Genomic DNA, 21903 nt, shown 5'->3' with positions numbered 1-21903 from the left:
TGCAGCCACCAGCACTCTCTAGTCTCTTTTTTTATGGTATTTACCCATATGCAAAATCATATTATATAAATTATTTGTACCCTTTTGTATTTTTTTTAACAAGGAAGTTGTTTTTTTTTTTAATTAATAGACATTTACTTTTTTTTTTAAGTATTTTTTTTTTTTATTTATTTATGGCTGTGTTGGGTCTTCGTTTCTGTGCGAGGGCTTTCTCTAGTTGTGGCAAGCGGGGACCACTCTTCATCGCGGTGCGCAGGCCTCTCACTATCGCGGCCTCTCCTTGCAGAGCACAGGCTCCAGACACACAGGCTCAGTAATTGTGGCTCACGGGCCCAGCTGCTCCGCGGCACGTGGGATCTTCCCAGACCAGGGCTCGAACCCGTGTCCCCTGCATTGGCAGGCAGACTCTCAACCACTGCGCCACCAGCGAAGCCCCCCTTTTGTATTTTTAATTATGAAAACATATCTTCTTAAAATTTTGATCTATGGGAATGCATTACCTTATTCTTTTCCTAAGATAAGTAAATACATTTAAACTATGAAGCCATTCCCTACTCTCTCTTTAAAGTTGTCCAGCAACAAAGCGGATGGTTATTCCACACTTGAGAATAGATGCAATTTTAACTTTTATGATTTAAAATCAAGAAAATTCCCTAGATTATTTCCCAGCTCCCTGGCCTAAGCTGAAAATAACAAAAGCTAAGATTTATTGAAGACCCATGATGTGCCCTGCACAGAGCTATGTTCTTTATGTGTCAACTCATTTAACCCTCAAGATTACCCTATGAGATTGTGAGCAGACTTACCCTTATTTTAGACTAAAGACATTATGTCAGAAGGAGATTTAGCAACTGGTTCAAGGTCACAGAGTCAGGGCAGAGTAGGATTTGAAGTTAAACAGAATTCTCAAGTCCATGCCCTCCAATTCACAATGCTATAATTAGTAGACTACCAGCAGATTTCTGGAAAAATCTGTTTCATGAATGTGATATAAAATTTGCAACACATTTTAATGGACACATTTTTAATTTATTATTTTTATATAAATCGAATTCATCTAGGAATAAAGCACTTACAGCAATTTCAAGTAAGGAGAAAGTTTTTGCAATCAACTATGCAGAAAAAAATCTTCAAATATTTATAAATACCTAAATGTTTACAAGTGAAAAATTAATATTTGTCCTAGTAGAAGAAAATACTGGGGGGAGAGGTTAAAATCAACTGGATACTTTTTATTATATTTTTCTTGTATTAACAGAAAAAAAAGATTGAAGGATTTTAATTTTTATTTCTATCTACAGCTTCTTAAAAGTAAACTTACATGTTTGCCTTGCTTATTTTTCACATTTTATGAACATCAGCAGCTTCAGGATATAAAGATATGATACATATAATGTGTTTCAAATTGTAAGCATCAACATTTCAGCCCAGAAAATACAAATTAGCGTAACAGAAAGATCACAGGTGATCTGAGTATAGGCTTTTTAAAAAACACAGTCTTGACTCAAATTTTGGAACTAGCTGTCTCTGGCTGATCCTTGTTTATCCCACATGAAAGACTACATTAACTTTGAAAGCATAAGATGTTTCATTGTCTTCAAATAATATCATTCTAAATTTTAGACAGTTTATAAACTATGTTCTCCTCTCCATACTATTAATTTTAAGATACATTGGACACCCAATTCTACAAAGTTGGATTATAAAAGTTAAAGTAGATGTTTTTCTCTTTAATTCACATTTTGGTTTATCTTACCTTTTTACTTTTTCCTGAACCAAAGAGAACATTTATTGGGAGTTTGATAGGAAGAATATAGGACTCCAATGTTTAAATTTTATCTTCGAAATACAAAACATAGTGATAAAATAAATAATTCAGTGAATCATCTGCATGCCTTGAAGATACCTATTTGTTTACATTTACTTGGCCTTAATTTAGTCAGCCACTAGCAACTTTCAGAAAAGAAGCAAGAAAGGAGAAAGAACAATTTCTTTCTTCTCTCTGTTCTCTCTCTCTCTTCCCCTCACCATCATTTCCCTTTGGTAAAAATATTACTAATACTTTCCCCAAATGTAAGATGCTAATAATGTATTTTTGATTATTTTAACTGATCACAAGGTTTTTTTTTTTTTTTTAAATTTTTATTGAAGTGCAGTTGATTTACAATGTTGTGTTAGTTTCAGGTGTACAGCGAAGTATTGAGTTGGCCAAAAAGTTCCTTCGGGTTTTTCCATAACATCTTACAGAAAATCCTGAACGAATTTTTGCCCAATGCAATAATTCAGTTTTATATATCTTTTAAAAATTCTTTTCCCTTATAAGTTACTATAAAATATTGAATATAGTTCCCTGTGCTATATAGTAGATCCTTGTTGGTTATCGATTTTGTATATAATCCCAAACTCCTAATTTATCTCTCCCCTCACCCCCTTTTCCCTTTGGTTACCACAAGTTTGTTTTCTATGTCTGTGGGTCTATTTCTGTTTTGTGTATAAGTTCATTTGTATCATTTTTTTTTTTTTTTTAGATTTCATGTATAAGTAATATCATATGATATTTGTCTTTCTCTGGCTTACTTCACTTAGTATGATAATCTCTAAGTTTATCTATGTTGCTGCAAAAGGCGTTATTTCATTCTTTTTTATGACTGAGTAATATTCCATTGTATAAATATATTACCTCTTCTTTATCCATTCATTTGTTGATGGGCATTTAGGTTGCTTCCATGTCTTAGCTGTTGTAAATAGTGCTGCTATGAACATTGGGGTGCATGTATCTTTTTGAATTATCATTATCTCTGGATATATGTCCCAGAGTGAGATTGCTGGATCATATGGTAGCTCTATTTTTAGTTTTTTAGGAACCTCCATACTGTTCTCCATAGTGGCTGTACCAATTTACATTCCCACCAACAATGTAGGAGGGCTCCCTTTTCTCCACACCCTCTCCAGAATTTATTATTTGTAGACTTTTTGATGATGGCCATTTTGACTGGTGTGAGGTGATACCTCACTGTAGTTTTGATTTGCATTTCTCTAGTAATTTGCGATATTAAGCATCTTTTAATGTGCCTTTTGGCTATCTGTATGTCTTCTTTGGATAAATGTCTCTTTAGATCTTCTGCACATTTTTTGATTGAGTTGTTTGGATTTTTGATATTGAGTTGTATGAGCTGTTTGTATATCTTGGAAATTAATCCCTTGTCAGTCACATGATTTGCAAATATCTTCTCCTATTCTGTAGGTTGTCTTCTCGTTTTGTTTATGGTTTCCTTTTCTGTTCAAAAGCTTTTAAGTTTACTTAAATCCCATTTGTTTATTTTTGTTTTTATTTACATTACTCTAGGAGGCAGACCCCAAAATATATTACTACGATTTATGTCAAAGAGTGTTCTGCCTATATTTTCCTCTAGGAGGTTTATTATAGTATCCTGTCTTACATTTAAGCATTTAATCCATTTTGAGTTTATTTTTGTGTGTGGTGTTAGAGAATGTTCTAATTTCATTCTTTCATGTGTAGTTGTCCAGTTTTCCCAGAACCACTTATTGAAGAGACTGTCTTTTCTCCATTGCATACTCTTGTCTCCTTTGTAGATTAACTGACAATAGTGTGTGGTTTATTTCTGGGCTTTCTATCCTGTTCCATTAATCTATATTTCTATTTTTGTGCCAGTACCTACTGTTTTGATTACTGTAGCTTTGTAGTATAGTCTGAAGTCAAGGAGCCTGATTCCTCCAGCTCTGTTTTTCTTTCCCAAGATTGCTTTGGCTCTTCAGGATTTTTTGTGTTTCCATACAGATTTAAAATTTTTTGTTCTAGTTCTGTGAAAAAATGCCATTGGTAATTTGTTAGGGATTGCATTGAATCTGTAGATTGCCTTGGGTTGTATAGCCATTTTGACAATATTGATTCTTCCAGTCCAAGAACATGGTATATCATTCCATCTGTTTGTGTCATCTTCAATTTCTTTCATTAGCATCTTATTGTTTTTGGAGTACAGGTCTTTTGCCTCCTTAGGTAGGTTTATTCCTATGCATTTTATTCTTTTTGTTGCAATGGCAAATTTTAACAGAGAAAAATAAAGGAGCTGTTGGACAAAGTTCCACTTCATTTGTATATTTTTAAAGTTTTACTATAAATTGTTTTAAATATTATAGTGTATTTTCAAAACCTACAATTCTTCCATATCCAAACTCAAGATAAAGAATCCAAAGACAGAAGTATCTTGGATATGGACTATTTTCTAAATTGTCTATTTATGGTCATCCTATTAGGCTTTAATAAACTGAAACAAATTTTCCATCAGTCTCAAATGCATATTAGAAATGGTTAATCAGGTCTTTTTTAGTTTGAATTTATAAAAACTACATTTAAGGCAAAAATAACTCATTATCTACAGACTCAAGCACAGTTTTTAAATGCTTAAGAGAATTTCCTTGTAAACCTGCTGGAGCACACACCATCCACAGATCTCAGCTGACCTGTACTGTGATGACTTAATTAATTCTCAGTCAGATGCCACATGGATGAAATATTCTGATCAGCTACCTGTGGTTTGAAAAAGCTCTGTCCTCCTGGTGGATGTCACTAGGTTCTCCCCTCATGCCTACCTACCCACACATTGAGAATTCCTTATAAGATATCCATTTTACCTTTTTTGTATTATCCATGAATACTATTATAATGTGCTTTAGGAGTTTCCTCCATTAATATAAGCTAAGACTTATTAAAACACAAAAAGTGTGTCAGCTGACTTTTTATATAAAAAGGTGACTTATTTTGTATATTGTATCCACATCTGTGACAACTTAATCATTAAAAATAAATATTCTAACGAAGTCAATTACCTCTGGAACCTGGCCCCAACTCCACATTTTCAACTCCTAAAAATGAAATGACACACCCCCGTCTATGACTTTTCCCTCGCTAACTATCTAGAATTACTCTCTTCATCTGTGCTCTGATAGCACTTAATTTATAGCTCCCTAAAGGCTCTAATCATTTTCTACTATCTTTGAGTTATTTGTGTTCATGTTTTACTTCTCCCAATGGACCCATATTTGAGAGCCAGAATCATTTCTTATTTATGACTGAATCACCCACAGAGCATGGTGCAACATCTTACACAGAGCAGGAACTCCACAATCTTTATTTTGAAGGTGAAATTGAAATTAATAAATTATGCTAAATATATACAGTCCAAACTAAGAGAATTAGATACTTAAGATATTTTGGGAAGCTATAGACATAGTTGCAAAAGCAAGTGCATGTGTTTCTACATCTAATCTCACACAAGCAAAAACGTCTAATTAATAGATCCTTCAATTCCAGAATTTTGAAGTAATTTTGAGCTTTGCAAAACAACCATAGTAAAAAGTTCATGGAATAATTTAATAAGTGTGTATAAGTGTTTAGAGAAAATGCCTTTTTATATTTTAATTTCCATTTACCACTATCTGTCCTTATAAAATCAGAACAGAAAATCAGTAAAATATGCATATTTTTATCTTTTTTGCATGGATTTAATGAAATCATTTTCTCATTCCCCAAATATACTTTTACTGAACAACAATTATGTACTAGGCAGTATAAATTAATTTTTTCTCTCTAAATATAATTGAATATAGAGAAGATATTCTCAGTTTCAGTCAAGTTAAGAGGTGTAGGAGACTAAATTTAATGCTGTTTTTCAAAATTGTGTTTTAAAAAAATTGATTGGAAATTGGTAATAAGAATATGGATTAAAGTCCACCCTTACAACATTCCCAAATATGCTTCTTGGTATAACACCGGTATCTTGCTAGGAGAGCCACTTTATGTTCTCCTTCAAGTACTTCACATTACAGTACTTAATAATAATGATGGATTAATAAAAATTATTTTCATTTCTAAGTTTTCAAGATAAAGTGAAGAAGGTCTGGGACAGCACATTTCAACTTTTTTTTTTTTACCTAAATTCAAACAGATTTTTGACCTGAATTTTGCAGTTTTCATATCTAGTTTAAATGATAAGGACCAATATAAAACACAACAAAACAAACCTTCTGGTATTTTTTCTTCTTCTATTTAATGGATATATTTAAGAACAAAATTTTTCTGACATTATTTTAGCTGCTGATGTGTAACAAATCACTCCCAAGCCTAAGCATCTTAAAAAATAATAATCATTTATATCTGTCACAATTTTTGTGCATCAAGAATTCTAGAGCAACTTGGCTGTGCAAAACAGATCTCTGCATTTTTCTGCTATCAATATCATTCTAAATAAAGAAAATTAAGGGAAATACAAGATGTCTTAAGAAAATTCTTGGAACTGTATAAAATATTTCTGAAAATATATCTATTATAGGTATCTATCCAAACTGCTTATTCCCAATGGGTTATTGTTACTATGAATTTTCTCTGCAGGAAGATGTTGATGTGTATGTGTGTAGCTCTATGATGAATAAATCTCCTGTAAAGTACAACGGAAGCTGTCTGCACTGGATGTAGGCAATAAGAGGAGTAAGACTCTCTGTAGAAAAATTTTAAATAGTTGTAAACCTGGCTAAAACTCTGCCTACCTCTTTCATCATCACTATGCACTGGAAATTCTAAATAATATAATGTCAATGACACAATATTTCTCTGTGAAAATTTTCTTCTTTGGCTTAAAACCAAGACAATTCCTGCAGTTATCATTGAGTTTTAATAATGTGATAAAAATTCAAATTGCAAATCAGCACATTTTTATTACTCCCTTTAATAGTCTTTGCATTCTACATGAAAGTTAATTTGAGAACTCTCAGTATACAGTCAAAATCTACTCAAACAGATCAGTTACACAAATTTGTTCCAAGAGTTAAGTGTGTAGTGATTCAGAATCAAACTAATTTTGGGGGTCAGTCTTGTCTACAACCACCATGTAATTACAATTTTCTATGTTTAACAGTAGAATTAAAATAAACCATGAAAGCACAGTGATTGTAAACAGCAGATACAAAATTTGAGTTGCATTTACTGTCACTCTGCAAATTATTCCCTAATCTTGGCAGAAGAATTTCTCCTGGGAACCTTTCCTCTGGCGTATTTTCCCTTTCTTCAAAAAATGCATTAATGCAAAAGATAAAGGACGGTTATCCAAATGTACAAAAAACTCTTAAAACTCAACAATAAGAAAGCAAACTACCCAATTAAAAAATGAGTCAAAGACCTTAACAGACACCTCACCAAAGAAGATATACAGATGGCAGATAAGATATTAAAAGATGCTCCACATCATATGTCATCAGGGAAACACAAATTAAAACGACAATAAGATACCACTAGACACCTATTAGAACGACCAAAATCCATAACACTAATAACACCAAATGCTGGTGGGAATGTAGAGCAAGAGGAACTCTTACTCATTGCTGGTGGGAATGCAAAATGGTTCAGCCACTTTGAAAGATTAAACCTACACTGACCATATGAGCGAGCAATCATGCTCCTCGGTATTTACCCAAAAGAGTTTGGACTTTGGGTGATGATGATGTGTCAATGTAGACTCATCAGTTGGAACAAATGTATCACTCTGCTGTGGGATATTGATAGTGGGGGAGGCTATGGGTGTTTGAAGCATGGCAGGGGGCATATACGAACTCTCTGGACTTTCTGCTCAATTTTGCTGTGAACTTTAAACTGCTCTAAAAGATAAAGTCTACTTAAAAGAGAAAAATTTTAATGTAATTTAATATATTAACCTATCACTTTTGTCCTTTGGTATTGTAGTATATTTTAATGGCTTTATAATATAAATTTTAATAAAAGAAAATTCTAGTGTTTGAATATTTTTTGCAGCCATCATCAATATTTTTACTTCATAAATAAGACATTTCAAAATAATCTTGCAGTATAGAGAAGAATATATTAAAAAAAGATCTGTTCCAGGTGTTAAATTTTACTTCAGAATGTATAACTATTGGTGCTTTGCCTCAGGCATTCACTTTTAAAGTTATCATTCCCCTCAAAAGCTAACTCATTGCTTTAGTCAATGAATGTACCTGAAATTTATGTCCATTTAAGATCACTTTTTTTTTTTTTTGCTGATCCTACCAGTCTACCAGAAATTACTACTTTGAAGAAATTTTAGAAGTTGCATCTTGAATTTCTTTTAAGAAATGTTTTAGGAGCAGCGATCTAGTGAATTTGCATATAAGTGTATTTTTCTCTTAAATTTTCAGTTTTTCAGGACTAGTTGATGGTGTTAATGAGATTGTATTTATACAGGTGCTCCCTAAAGCTATTCCTTGGCATCTTGCTGAAAAAAGAAATGTATGAAAATACTTTAGCTCATTGCACAGGATAATAACATAATAAGAGCATTTATTTTTCATAAGGAACTTTTGATCCCAATTATTTGGGTAATCTGATTTTATGGTGTCAAGGAAACTTATTTTCTTCTAAATGCATAAAACAAGACTTCAGCCATCTGTCCACTGAGCTGTGTAGAGGCAGAAAACCCAAAGGTTCATAGGCCATTTATTAATAAATTTGAAAAGGGAATAAGAGAAGGAAGAAATTTAAATAATTCTACCTGATTTCATACTCTCTATATTTTATACTTACACTTTTTAAATTCTCATTTTTGTTGGATAATTTGCTGGTGATTTCATGTTTACATATTTCTGCTGGTGAACATCTATGAAAATAAAACGTTTCACTTATTTCCAGAAAGGAATCAGTATCCACATCAAGTGTATGTTACAATGTCTACTACAGGGACTCGCTGAGGATAAGAAAGTCTTAGTCCAAGGAACATTGAATCTCTTCTTTCTTAGCCACAATTTATGGATATAATTTGAGCTACTATTTATTGTAGACATTTAGCCTTCTCCCTAATTTCCATTTTGATTGATGAATAAAACTCTTAAAAATATTTTGATTCTAAGAATAATTGTGTTTAAATATCAATGAAGAGATAGATATCCAAAAATACTGAATATATTTGCAAATGTACTTCTCTAAATATATCATTAGATCCCAGGAATAAGATAGAAATATGGATTATATTTGCTAATAAAGTCAATATTATTTTTGTTTTTTTTACTGTTAAATTTGGTTAGTTTTTTCTCCTTAAGGTTTATAATGGTTTTCTCACCACTGAGACCGTGAATTTATAGGCTATTCTGCAGGAGATATTAATTATGATGTTTACTAAGCTGAAAAGAGTAGAATTCTTTCTCACTCTTTTTGCAGCTCAACTCAGAATTTAACACCTGTTTTGTTAGTACAGAATTTTCTCTCAGTCTGATTAAAAATACCTGATTGTCATCCACCCAAAATTAAAGTGTAATTTTCTTAGATTTTATTTGTCATTGTGTTTTTTTTTTTATGGTCTGCATTACTTATAAATTCATCATTACATAATAGTTGAAATGACAAGACTTTTAAAAAATTAAAATGGAAATGAAAATTTTAGTAAATTAAGTTATGAAAGAAAGGATTGGGATATTCCAGATATGTACATATTAATTTATCTTTGAAACACTGAATTGATATTTAATTATCTTTCGGAAGGTGAGACAGTTATAACATTACACATTAACACACATATCAGTTAGTTAGAATTAGTACAGATTCTGAATTTCAGTTAGAGCTGTACTAATTGCTGATTAGCATTGAAAGAGGGAAATAGTACAATAGTATACATACAAACACACGTTTCAAATTGTTCCCACCTAAACAAGTTGGACACATTGTGTGTGTGTGTGTGTGTGTGTGTGTGTGTGTGTGTGTGTGTGTTTTAACTAGCATTTACAGTACCTACATTCTATAAGCAAAACAATTTGGAGCAGATGAACATTCTGTAAATGAATCATACTAATCAGTGAACTCATTTGCTATGGTATGATTTAAAAATATGGTATGAGTCTCATTTACTGGATATGATTCTACAACTGAAATTTAACTGAAAAAAAATGACCTTTGAAAAATGTTAAACACTTGCTATTTTCAAAACTATGTGATGAATTTTACTAAATAAATCTTTAATTTTTATTACCTACAATATAATCCCAAGACATAAAGCATAAGACATAGAATACACCAAACCAACACACTGAAATTTATTCAAAACGAGAGGAATTTGTTAGGTGTCTTTTTGAATTGGCAAACTTACTCCTAAAACTTTTAAACTCTAAAAGTTTAGACACTAATTCTTAATACTCAACCGGTCAATTAGCAGATTTTCTGTTATGTTACCCAGAGATTGTATGAAATTGGAAATAGATTCTAAATATTCGGTGCTTACGGTGATGCAAGTAAATTATTGTGAAAACCATGTTGGATAAATACCCAACATTAACTAAATTCATCTCACTATAGATAAGGTTGTATTTTGTATAAATGAAGAAATAGAAAAGAAATTGTGATCATATTTTCAAGACACAATCAAAATTTTCTATCCATTCCTCAGTTAATTGGTTTCTTCCATTTAAAGAGAAAAATCTAAAATTGTTTTTTTATCTTGGTATTATTCTTGGAATAATTGGCTCTTTGTCAGTTATTTTGTTTACAATACTTGGAAACGCATGCCTATGTATAATGTTCTCACAAAATAGGAGGAAATACGTTTTTTCCAAATTGCCAATTTTAATTTTTTAATTCTTTTATTAAGAGATGTTTTTAACAGTACATATGGGGACCTATTTAAGGTTTATGAAATACATATGGTTTATGAAATACATATTATTTTGTTTAGATATATTTTATTTTGAGGATAAAACAGAAGTTAACTCCTTTAGAAATAATAGTTCTAACATCTAGCATTTAATAATAAGAAAAAAATTACTCTAAAATCACATTCATGTTTGGAATCCAGTGTTAGCATATACTTAACTCACGTTAAAGTATTAAAAAATTCTTTCTTTCAAGAGTCAATATTTCATAATTTCATAAGCACCACCACTGCAGCTTATTCACTCTGTCAGTGTTCACCATGTTTTTGACTAACTTTCTGAAAGTTAATTATTCATTTCTGCTTTCAAATGTTTGGAAACGTACCTGGAATTTTTCACACATTCGGATAATATTTTATGAAGATTTGAGAGTACTGAGAACACATTGGAGTTCTTCCATCTCCTCACTAAATAACATTAGGAAAAAATCCAAGTATGTGGCTGATAGTGTTGTGAAAATTGTGTCCCTACTTCTTAAAATTGCTGAAACCCCACCAAGTTTTCAAGGTGGCCCACATCATAGTCAAATAAACCCTGATTCTCCACATCGATCGAGTTAGTCATACTCATCTCAACATTTTCGAAACTCAAGAATATCTTCTTAAATTAAATGACTTCTAGTGTTTTGTTCAAGTTCTTGAAAAATGGCATCAAGAAAAGCTCAGTCTATCATGTCAATAAATTTTACACGAATTTACACAATTTGTATAAATAAATATTAAAATCAAAAGCAAACTGTGGTCTCCCCTATTTTTTTTCATAGGCAATATCTAAATTCTAAATCTCTAAAATATTGTCATTAATTTTTTTTAAATAATTGCAGACTGAATAAAGTATTCATTGATTCAACATAGAGTTTTGTAACATCGACTCTGTGCATGAAGGCAGCTACTAGGGGTATAGCAATAGGAAAAAAAAGGAAAAAAAAAAAAAACAACAGAGAAGATCCCTCACTATCTACAGGCAATAAAGTATAAGATTAATAAAATAAATTTATTATAATGGTCTTCAAATTTTGAGCATGTATGTTTGCATATTGATCTAAACATTTCATCACATTTGAATAAATAATTGTAAAGGATATACTTTGGCTTAGTATAAGTATTATAAATGTATTTGTGAAGAACTGTAAAGGGTCTAAGATTTTACCTTACTTGCAAGCTGACAAGTTAGCATGGCACAGTTTTATAGATGCTGGCAAAAAACATGAGACTCCTGAGTCATTGACAAAGATCTTCATTATTCTTGGCTGAGCAGAAAGCCTAAGCTTCAAGTTTGTAAATCTTATGTGGGCCATGCAGTGGCAGGCCCTGGTGGATGCTGCATGCATAGCCGAGAAGTAGTGACTATAGAAAACCCCCAGTGTGGGCTAGCAAATCTGTCCAAACTTTGCTGTGGATAGAGATCTTTATCTTTATTATACTGCTCAGGACAGCAATGTGAACTCTGTCCCAGAGGGAGATACTATCTCTATCTTCCAAGGCTATTTTCTACACAAGGGTCTTGGAAAGACAGTCTGAGACAAAGCCTGTCACAAAAGTCATAGAATTGTTTTATTATAATGTACCGAATCATTTTACTATGATGGTACAATAAAACTGTTGCAATACTTTTAAACATATCCAGTGGAATCTGAAAACTGTTAAGATTGTATAGCTGTCATTATCACTCCTTTTTTCATTTGACTCAAATTTCTAATTATGCACCATCAGAATACTATTCATGTATTATATTTCATGCAAGAGAGTATGTAAGTTGAAATTTATTTTTTCCATTGGACGTAAGACCCCAATTTTTTCTGCATTCAGTTATCTTGTAATTATTATTAATAGTAATTGATTAAAATAATACACTTATAAAAACATATAAATACGTTATGTAATAATGTTATAAAATTTAGATAAATTTTGTTTAACAAAAAGTATAATTTTATTAAAATGTATCTCTTAATTAGATGGATACCCCCTGTTCCCAATATACCCATTAAGGAATATTACATACTGATAGACTGAATCAAGTTTCAGCAGAAATTAACTTTCTGTTTAAACAAACATTAATTTTTAGTGTTAAAAATTTTGCTCATATAAATAAGTAGATGAAGATATATGTTTTGTTATAGAATTGTCACTAAGTTATTTGAATTTTTTAAAATATGCAGAAGTTATATAGGAATTAATTAATACATTTATTTTTATAAGATATTAACTAACAATTAAATAAGATTCTCTTTCAATTTGTTGAAAGCAAAGATTTGGAAATCAACTGACTTGCAAAAAACAAAATTGTTAGTGTGCCAACAGAGTCATTCATGCCCCAATTTCTGGGAAGTAAACCAAAAATGATTTACCAAGTATTATCAACTGACTATTAATTACATCTGTTATTTTTTCACCTAGAGACCTGTATTTAATCTTATGTGTTCAAAAAGGGAAATGAAAACTGGAATACTTTTCATTCTAATTTACATTTACCAATGCAATATTTGTTAATAATGATTTGATCCCTTCACATAACCCAATTAAGAAAGCCAGTCTTCACTGTTAACTAATTAGGCAAATCATAGTTGGTTTCTGTCAGAATAAAGGCCTGACTTCATTGTACAATTCAAATACCTATGTTAATACAAAGTTCAAGGTATATTATGAAAACCACTGAGAAAACTAATTGGACCTCAGCAAGAATGTCATTTTGTATTATTTGTTAATAAGAGATAGAGAATGTTAAGCATTTTATAAAACATTATTTCCCCTTTAGAATCAAGTAATGCTTCCTTTAATGTTTAATATTAATATACTATATGCACTTGAAAAAAAGGTTTTCTGTGTGTAAGTGAAGTGCTTTTTTTAACCAATCCAGGCTGCCATGACAGAATACTATGGACTGGGTGACTTAACTAAAATTTACTTGTCACGGTCCTGGAGGCTAGGAAGTGTAAGATTAAGGCACTTAAAGATTTGGTGATGTCTGGTGAGAGCCTTCTTCCTGGTTTCCAGAAGACCTTCTCTCTGTACCCTCAAGTGGCAGAAAGCAAGCAAGAGAGCTCTTTGGGGTGTTTTTTGTAAGGATGATAATCCTCTTCAGGGAGTCTGAATGATCAAATTACCTCCCCAAAACCCCACCTCCTAACACCATCACATTGGGGTTAGAATTTCAGCCTACAAATTTGGGGACAACACAAACATTCAGTGCATGACAGTGCCCCTTCCACATTTAGTAACTGAGCGCATTGATTACACTGCTCAGATCTTCAATGGCTCTATTTTATATTTTTAAAAATGTGTAGTCTACCTCATTTATAACTTTCTGTAATAATTATCACATTTTATTAAATTTTCCAGCTAGAATTGATGATTTACCTGTTTCTCCCTTAAGTCCCTCAGTTACTATTTGAGGATCACTTGAGTTTGCATTGTTTGGTGGGTATGAGTTTAAGGTCAATGTATCTTTTTGTTATATTGTGTCATTTGCCAGTATATAATACCCTTCTTGGGCTCTTAATACTTTAACACATAATCATCCAAAGTTCATAGTTTACCTTTGATTCACTCTTGGTGTTGTACATTTTATGGTTAGCACAAACGTGTAATGACATATATTCACAATTATAATATCATAGGAGTATTTTTACTGTGAAGCCTAAAAATCCTCTGTGCTCCACGTATTTATCTTTCTCCTCCCCCAAGTCCTGGCAGCCACTGATCTTTTTACTGTTTTGCCTTTTTACAGAATGTCACATAGTTGAAATCATGCATTATGCAGGCTTTTCAGATTGGCTTCTTTCACTTACTAATATACATTTAAGTTTTCTCCATGTCTTTTTATGGCTTGAGAGCTTATGTTTTTTTAGTGCTAAGTAATATTCCACTATCTGGTTGTACCACAATTGATTTATTCATTCATCTACTGAAGAACATTGTGGTTGCTTCCAACTTTGTGCAATTATGAATAAAGCTGCTATAAACATCTGTATGCAGGTTTTTGTGTTGACATACGTTTTTCAACTCCTTGGGTAAATACCACTGAGCAGGATCACTGGATCATATGGTAAAAGTACGTTTAGTTTTTAAAGAAACTCCTAAACTGTCTTCCAAAGTGGGTTTACCCATTTTTGCATTCCCAGCAGCAATGAATAAGAGTTCCTGTTGCTTTATATCCTTGCCAGCATTTGCTGTTGTCAATGTTCCAGATTTTGGACATTCTAATAGATCTGTAGTGGTATCTCACTGTTGTTTTAATTTACATTTCCTTGATGACATGTGATGTGGAGCATCTTTTAATATTCTTATTTGCCATCTGTATATCTTCTTTGGTGAGGTCTGTTAAGGCCTTGGCCCATTTTTTAAATTTGGCTGTTTTCTTATGTTCACTTTTAAGAGTTCTTTATTATTTTGAATAACAGTCCTTTATCAGATGTGTCTTTTGCAAATATTTTCTCCCAAACTGTGGCTTGTCTTCTAATTCTCTTGATAGTGTCTTTCATAGAGCAGAAGTTTTTAATTTTAATGAAGCTCAGCTTATCAATTATTTCTTCCATGGACTGTGTCTTTGGTGTCTTATCAAAAGGACATCACCATACACAAGGTTATCAAAATTTTCTTCTACTTTAACTTCTAGGAGTTTTATAATTTTGTATATTATGTTTAGATCTGTGATCAATTTTTTTTTTTAATTTATAGAAAGTTTTGCTTATCTCTTTTAAATTTTATTTATTTATTTATTTATGGCTGTGTTGGGTCTTAGTTCCTGTGCGAGGGCTTTCTCCAGTTGTGGCAAGTGGGGCCACTCTTCATCACAGTGCACGGGCCTCTCACTATCGCGGCCTCTCTTGTTGCGGAGCACAGGCTCCAGACGCGCAGGCTCAGTAATTGTGGCTCACGGGCACAGCTGCTCCGCGGCATGTGGGATCTTCTGGGACCAGGGCTTGAACCCGTGTCCCCTGCATTGGCAGGCGGATTCTTAACCACTGCGCCACCAGGGAAGCCCTGTGATCAATTTTTAATTAACTTTTGTGAAAGGTATAAGTTTGGTGTTTAGATTAATCTTTTTGCATATGGATTTCCTGTTGTTCCAGCACCATTTGTTGAAAATACTATTTATGCTCCATTGTATTGCCTTTGCTCTTTTGTCAAAGATCACGTGACTATATTTATGGGGTCTATTTCTGGGTTCTCTATTCTGTTCCACTGATATATTTAACTGTTCTTTAGCCAATACCACACTCTCTTGATTACTGTAGCTTTATAGTACGTTTTGAAGTCAGATAGCATCATTCCTCCAACTTTTTAAATCTCTTTCAATATAGTATTGGCTATTCTGGATCTTTTGCCCCTCCATATTAACTTTAGAATCAGTTTGTTAATAGCCATAAAATAACTTTCTGGAATTTTTATTGGGATTGCATTGAGTCAACAGATCAATTTGGGAAGAACTGAAATCTTGACAGTATTGAGTCTTCCTATCCATGAACATGGAATATCTCTCATTTGTTTAGTTCTTTGATTTCATTCATTATAATTGTGTAGTTTTCTTCACATAGATCTTAAACATATTTTGTTAAATTTATAGCTAAACATTTTATTTTTCTTTGTGCTAACATAAATAGTGTAATATTTTTAATTCCAAGTTCCACTTGTACATTGCTGGAGTACAGAAAAGCAATTAACTATTGTATATTAACTTTACAGCCTTCACTTTGCCCTAATCACTTATTAGTTTTGGAAGTTTGCGCTTTTTTTTTGTCAATTCTTTGGGATTTTCTACATAGATGATTATGTCATTTATGAACAAAGACAGTTTTATGTCTTCCTTCCCCCGTGTATACGTTTTAGTTCCTTTTCTTGCCTTACTGCATTAGCAAGAACTGCCAGTATGATGTTGAAAAGTAGCAGTGAGAGGGGACATCCTTGCCTTGTATCTGCTCTTAATGGAAAAGCTTCAAGTTTCTTATCATTAACTATGATGTTAACTGTAGGTTTTTATGTAAATATTCCTTATTATGTTGAGAAAGTTTCTCTCTATTCCTAGTTTACTGAGAATTTTGATAATGAATGGGCATGGATTTTGTCAAATGCTTTTCTGAATCTATTGACATGATTGTATGATTTTTCTTTTTTAGTCTCTGATGTGGTGAATGACAGTCCATTAGTTGATTTTCAAGTGTTGAATCAGCCTTGTGTACCTGGGATAATTCCTACTTTGTCATGGTATATCATTCTTTTCATTCATTGCTGAATTTTATTTGCTGATATTTTGTTGAGGATTTTCATGAGAGGAATAGGATTGTAGTGTCTTTACTTGTAATGTCCTTGTCTGTTTTGGTATTAGGGTTATGCTGGCCTCATATAATGAGTTAGGAAGCATAGCCTCTTCTTCGGTCTTCTGAAAGAGATTGTAGAGAATTGATATAATTTCTTCCTTAAATGTTTGCTAGTATTTACCAGTGAATCCATCTGAGCCTGGTGTTTTACATTTTAGAAGGTTATTAATTATTGATTCAATTTATTTGATATGGGTTAATTCAGATAAAATATTTCTTCTGTGAGTTTTGGCAGATGGTGTCTTTTAAGAAATTGGTCCATTTTTCTAGGCTATCAATTTTTGGACATGGATTTGTGTAAAGTATTCTTTATGATCCTTTATTTTCCATCATATATGTACTGATGTTCCAGCTTTAAATTTTTATGTTAGTAATTGGTGTTGTCTTTCTTTTTTTTTCTTATTTGGCCTGGCTAGAGTCTAATCAATTTTACTGATCTTTTCAAAGAACCAACTTTTACTTTTATTGATTTTTTTCTGATTTCCTGTTTTCAATTTCATGGATTTCTGCTCTAAATCTTATGGTTTATTTTTCTTCTGGTTCCCTCAACACAGTTTCTGCTAGTGACTCTCAGCTCAATTAAGTGGACTCCCTGTATTTGCTTATCTCTCCAGTCTTGGTGTCAGTGGTTTCCCCTGCATCCTCCCCTCTCACAGAACCAAGAAGAGTTGGTGATTTTTCAGCCTGTCCAGCTTTTTATTTGTTGTTAGAAACAGAGGGGCTACTCTAAGTTCCTTCCATGTGGAAACAGGAACTGGAACCCTTGTGTCTTTTTTCTTATTTTTGTCTTATGTTGCTAGTATTTTATCTTATACCTTTAAGAAATAATCTTACTCTTATTTGTCTTTCTCTTAAAATAGCTTCCTTTCAGTGGAATATGTACTTTATTGTATTTTATATTTTTAAGGATTTGTATTCTTTAGGTATTTAGTTTTGGTCTATGAGTTTGTGCTCTCTTGGTAGCATGTTACTTTGATAATAAGATTGGTCCAGCAACAGGCTCTTATCCATGAGTTTGAAGAGGAGTGGAAGGCCCCAGGCACCTCCGATCCAGTGTGATCCCTCCTACTTGTGCCCTCACCTTAGTACTCCTCCTTCCTCACCCCCACGTGTCAGGTGAATATCTTTAGTCTTGGTTTCACCTTTAAATTCTTAGGGAGTAGCAGCATTTGTAGAGCAATTTCCTGGGTATAATTTACCATGAGAGGGGAGGTAGAAGTGAAAACTCAAGAAGCCAAAGCTCTGGCCTTCGAACAAATTTTAAAACCAACTCTTTACTCCACTAAAACCTTTGCATTGCCTTGATATCCTGTGGACACCAGTATCAGCCGTTTTTGCCAATTTCTGCAGCAAAAGGACAGGTAGTCATTGTTCCAAAGCAATGTGGAGAGTAAAAGCAACAGCCAATTTTTAAAAGAATATCTTCAACCTAATCCCAGCACTTCATCTAGTTGCCCTCTGATCCAGGCCAGCAGCCATGCATCTCCCACACTTACTGGTCATCCTGCATTGTCAGTATGTATACTTTGTTGTTTTTATTAGTTTCTTAAATCCGTGTTCTCTTCTTGCTTCTATAATTTCTTCAGGTTTGATTTTGGGTAAGGAAGCCCATATTCTATGCTATATATCCTCCTGACAGTAACTAGTAATCTCACTTTCTGAAATATCTAGTATTTTTTAACTATAACCCCTACACAATATGTATATACAACTCCCTACTTTATATAGATATAGATTTTTTAATGAAAATTACTGATAAATAAATCCTAAGATGTGGCAAAATAACAAATGTATGGAATGCAGTAAGAAATGTGTGTATGAAAGGAGGCAGGGCTAGCCAGGTTTTGAAATGAGCAAAAGATGTTTGCGAGGCAAAATACCAGATTTAGTCAAACAAGACACTGGCAAAGTCAAGAAATCCCAAATGAAGGGTTAAGGCCAAATAACTATCAACAAAAGTGCTGATAAATATTTATTACATTGTATGTATTATAAAAATAACATATATAACATAATAAATTCATATTTAACAAGCTGATTAAAATGTACAACTTTTACATGTAGCAGACAGAAAGATGAGTTAAGATTTACAAGTTAGAAATTTGATCATCCTATACTGTTATCAGTATTTTTAAGAGAATTTTAAATCCCCTTATCCAGAAAACTATTTTCAAAATACAATTTATCTTTTCCTTGACTGTAGAAAGTTCAGCTTTAAAAACATTGTATCTATTTCCATTTTAATGTTCTATGTGCAAGCTTATGCATATATTTTTCAAAGTAGGTACACTTTAATGATAAATGAAACATACATGTGATCCACAGAGTTTGTTTGTTTTTACTGAGCAATGCATTCAAACAACGTTAAATGTCTTAACATTCTATTTCTACAGTCAGTTGTTGCATTCATATGGCAGATTGCAGAGGCAAAATTATTTCGTTTCTTTTTTTTTTTTTTTTTTTTGGCATGCAGGATCTTAGTTCCACATCCAGGGATCAAGCCTGTGCCCCCTGAAGTGGAAACACAGAGTCCTAACCACTGCACCACCAGAGAATTCTATTTCTATTTTATGCTATGGTAAAATTTTGCCTACCTATAATCTGATTGGTGAATTATTTCAGAGAATGGAAAATATTTGTATGGTTTTCCCAATAAAAATTCCAAGAATTAAGTTTAAATAGTAATGCTAGACTTAAAAATTACAACTTTGAAATAGTTGTAGAAATTGTGTTCTCTTAGCCATCAGCTCTCTTTACAATACCACAGTTGCACATCTTCCCCAGTCTGTATTTCATACTCCACACAGCACTTAGTGCATGCACTACATCTAAATTGTCACCTAATTAGAAATTTCACCTAAGTTTTCTTAGTATGGATCAATTGCTTCTTCCTTTGAAGATGCCACTTCCCCTGGAACTAAAAACATAGACCCGATGGCATATCCTATGTTTTTGGCAGTGATTCCAAAGAAGGCTATGTTGTCTTTGAGTTAGTTATTACAGTTGTAGTTCTTTCAGCTTCAAAAGGTGCGTCAGGTTAAATTTATGGAAGAGACAATTTGGAGCATAGAAATTTACATGCAGTATAAAGAATCACACTCTTATTTGAAGAAATCTGTCATACAACAGTAGTCTCTGGGTCACAAATATAGACTTCTGTAATCTTTGTGTACCCAGGGACACCTGTATCTGAAGTGGCTTTACAGCTATGTTTTAAATTTTATATTACCATCTCTACAGTTACTTTTGAAAATTAGCTTTCAAAATATTGATTTTTAAAAGATTCTTAGGGAACATTTGGATTATCTTACTTAAAACTTGGAATTCACAGCTGCCTGTAAGAAAACAAACACATACCATAAAACTCCAAAAGAATACCCCAAATATTGACTTCTTCAACTTTAACAACTTTAATTTGTCTCATAAAATATAATGCTAACCAATAGTAAAATCTCTCTATGGAAACCCACCTCCTCAAATATGGTGGTTAGTTGATTTGTCTATGAGTCTGTCTAGGTTAGTTCACTTTAACCTTACCTTTTTGACTTCTGTATGTGGCCAAATGGGAAAAATATTTATGGTTTCTGCCCTTACAAAAGAAGAATTCAGTAAAAGCATCAGGTATAGTGTTGAGCTGAATCCTGCTTACTTTCAAATAGTGGTGAAAGTTGAGGGGCTTGTTGAGGCTGACACTTTGTTGAAGAAATTGACCTTGAAATAATGGGAAACTGTGAGAGACCCAATGAGTCTCAGGAACACTGAAAATAGACACATTTTATCAGTTTAATTAACATTTAAAAATATTTCCATCATTTTCTGGAAATTCTGAAAGTTACTCTGTTATATATAAGAATCCTTGAGCAATTTATGAATCCCACAGAACTTTGGTTTTGTTAGGCAAGCATTATAAACTTTACCTGACCTGCTCTTCTGCAGGCATTCTTTCTGAGATCTGATAAGCATTTAAATATAATCACTCATTGTGGTTTCAAAGACAAGTTAGCACTGGTGTATTTAACTAGATACTTGGAAATATTTTGTTCAGGGATTTAACAATGATTGTTGTCTTAGTTACTCTGGGTTGTTATAACAAAATACCAAAAACTTGCTGCCTTATAAACAAAATCAGTGTGCCAGCACAGTTGGGTTCTGGTGAGAGCCCTTTTCTGGTTTTCAGATGGCTGTCTTCTCATTGTATCCTCACATGGTAGAGAACAGAGCAAGATAAACAAGCTCTATCATGAATCTTATAAAGGCAATAATCCCGTCCTTGAGAGCTCTGCTCTTATGACTTCATCTAATTCTAATTACCCAGCAAAGACCCAACTTCCTAATACCGTCACATTAGGGGGCAGAATTTCAACAAGTAATTTGGAGAAAAACAAACATTCATTCCAGAACAATTATATATGTATTAAAATAATGATCAATTTACAAAGAATGTGTGTTGTTTTTAATATTTATATTTATTAATATTTTCCTGAATGCAAACACATGGTTTCCGGAACAAAGCAGATCTTTATTTACTTACAGCCAATAACCACACGCATTCTTCAAGGCCCAGTTTTCCTTTCAGGGCAACATAATGTGAGCAAGATAAGAGATCATCCCAGAGTTTGTACTGTAGGCAAGACCTTGAAAATACGAATCTAGGGGATTATATAGGAGTGGGTCAGCTGTCCCCTCCTCTCTTCCTTAAAGATGGAGAGAAGACTTTTGCTCCTAATATAAACAATTCTCTTGGAAGTTCAAAAGGAAAGGAGCTCGGAATATAAATTTATGTTTCTAGGGGGAATATCAAACTAGTATCTCTAAGCTTTAGAACCTCTGGGATATCTCAATGGTTTTGTGCCTTATCCCCCTTGAAATGCAAACAGATACAGCTC

Source organism: Balaenoptera borealis (genome assembly GCF_965194805.1).
Source record: "Balaenoptera borealis genome assembly, chromosome: 1".
NCBI lineage: Eukaryota > Metazoa > Chordata > Mammalia > Artiodactyla > Balaenopteridae > Balaenoptera > Balaenoptera borealis.
This window is presented reverse-complemented; position numbering follows the sequence as displayed.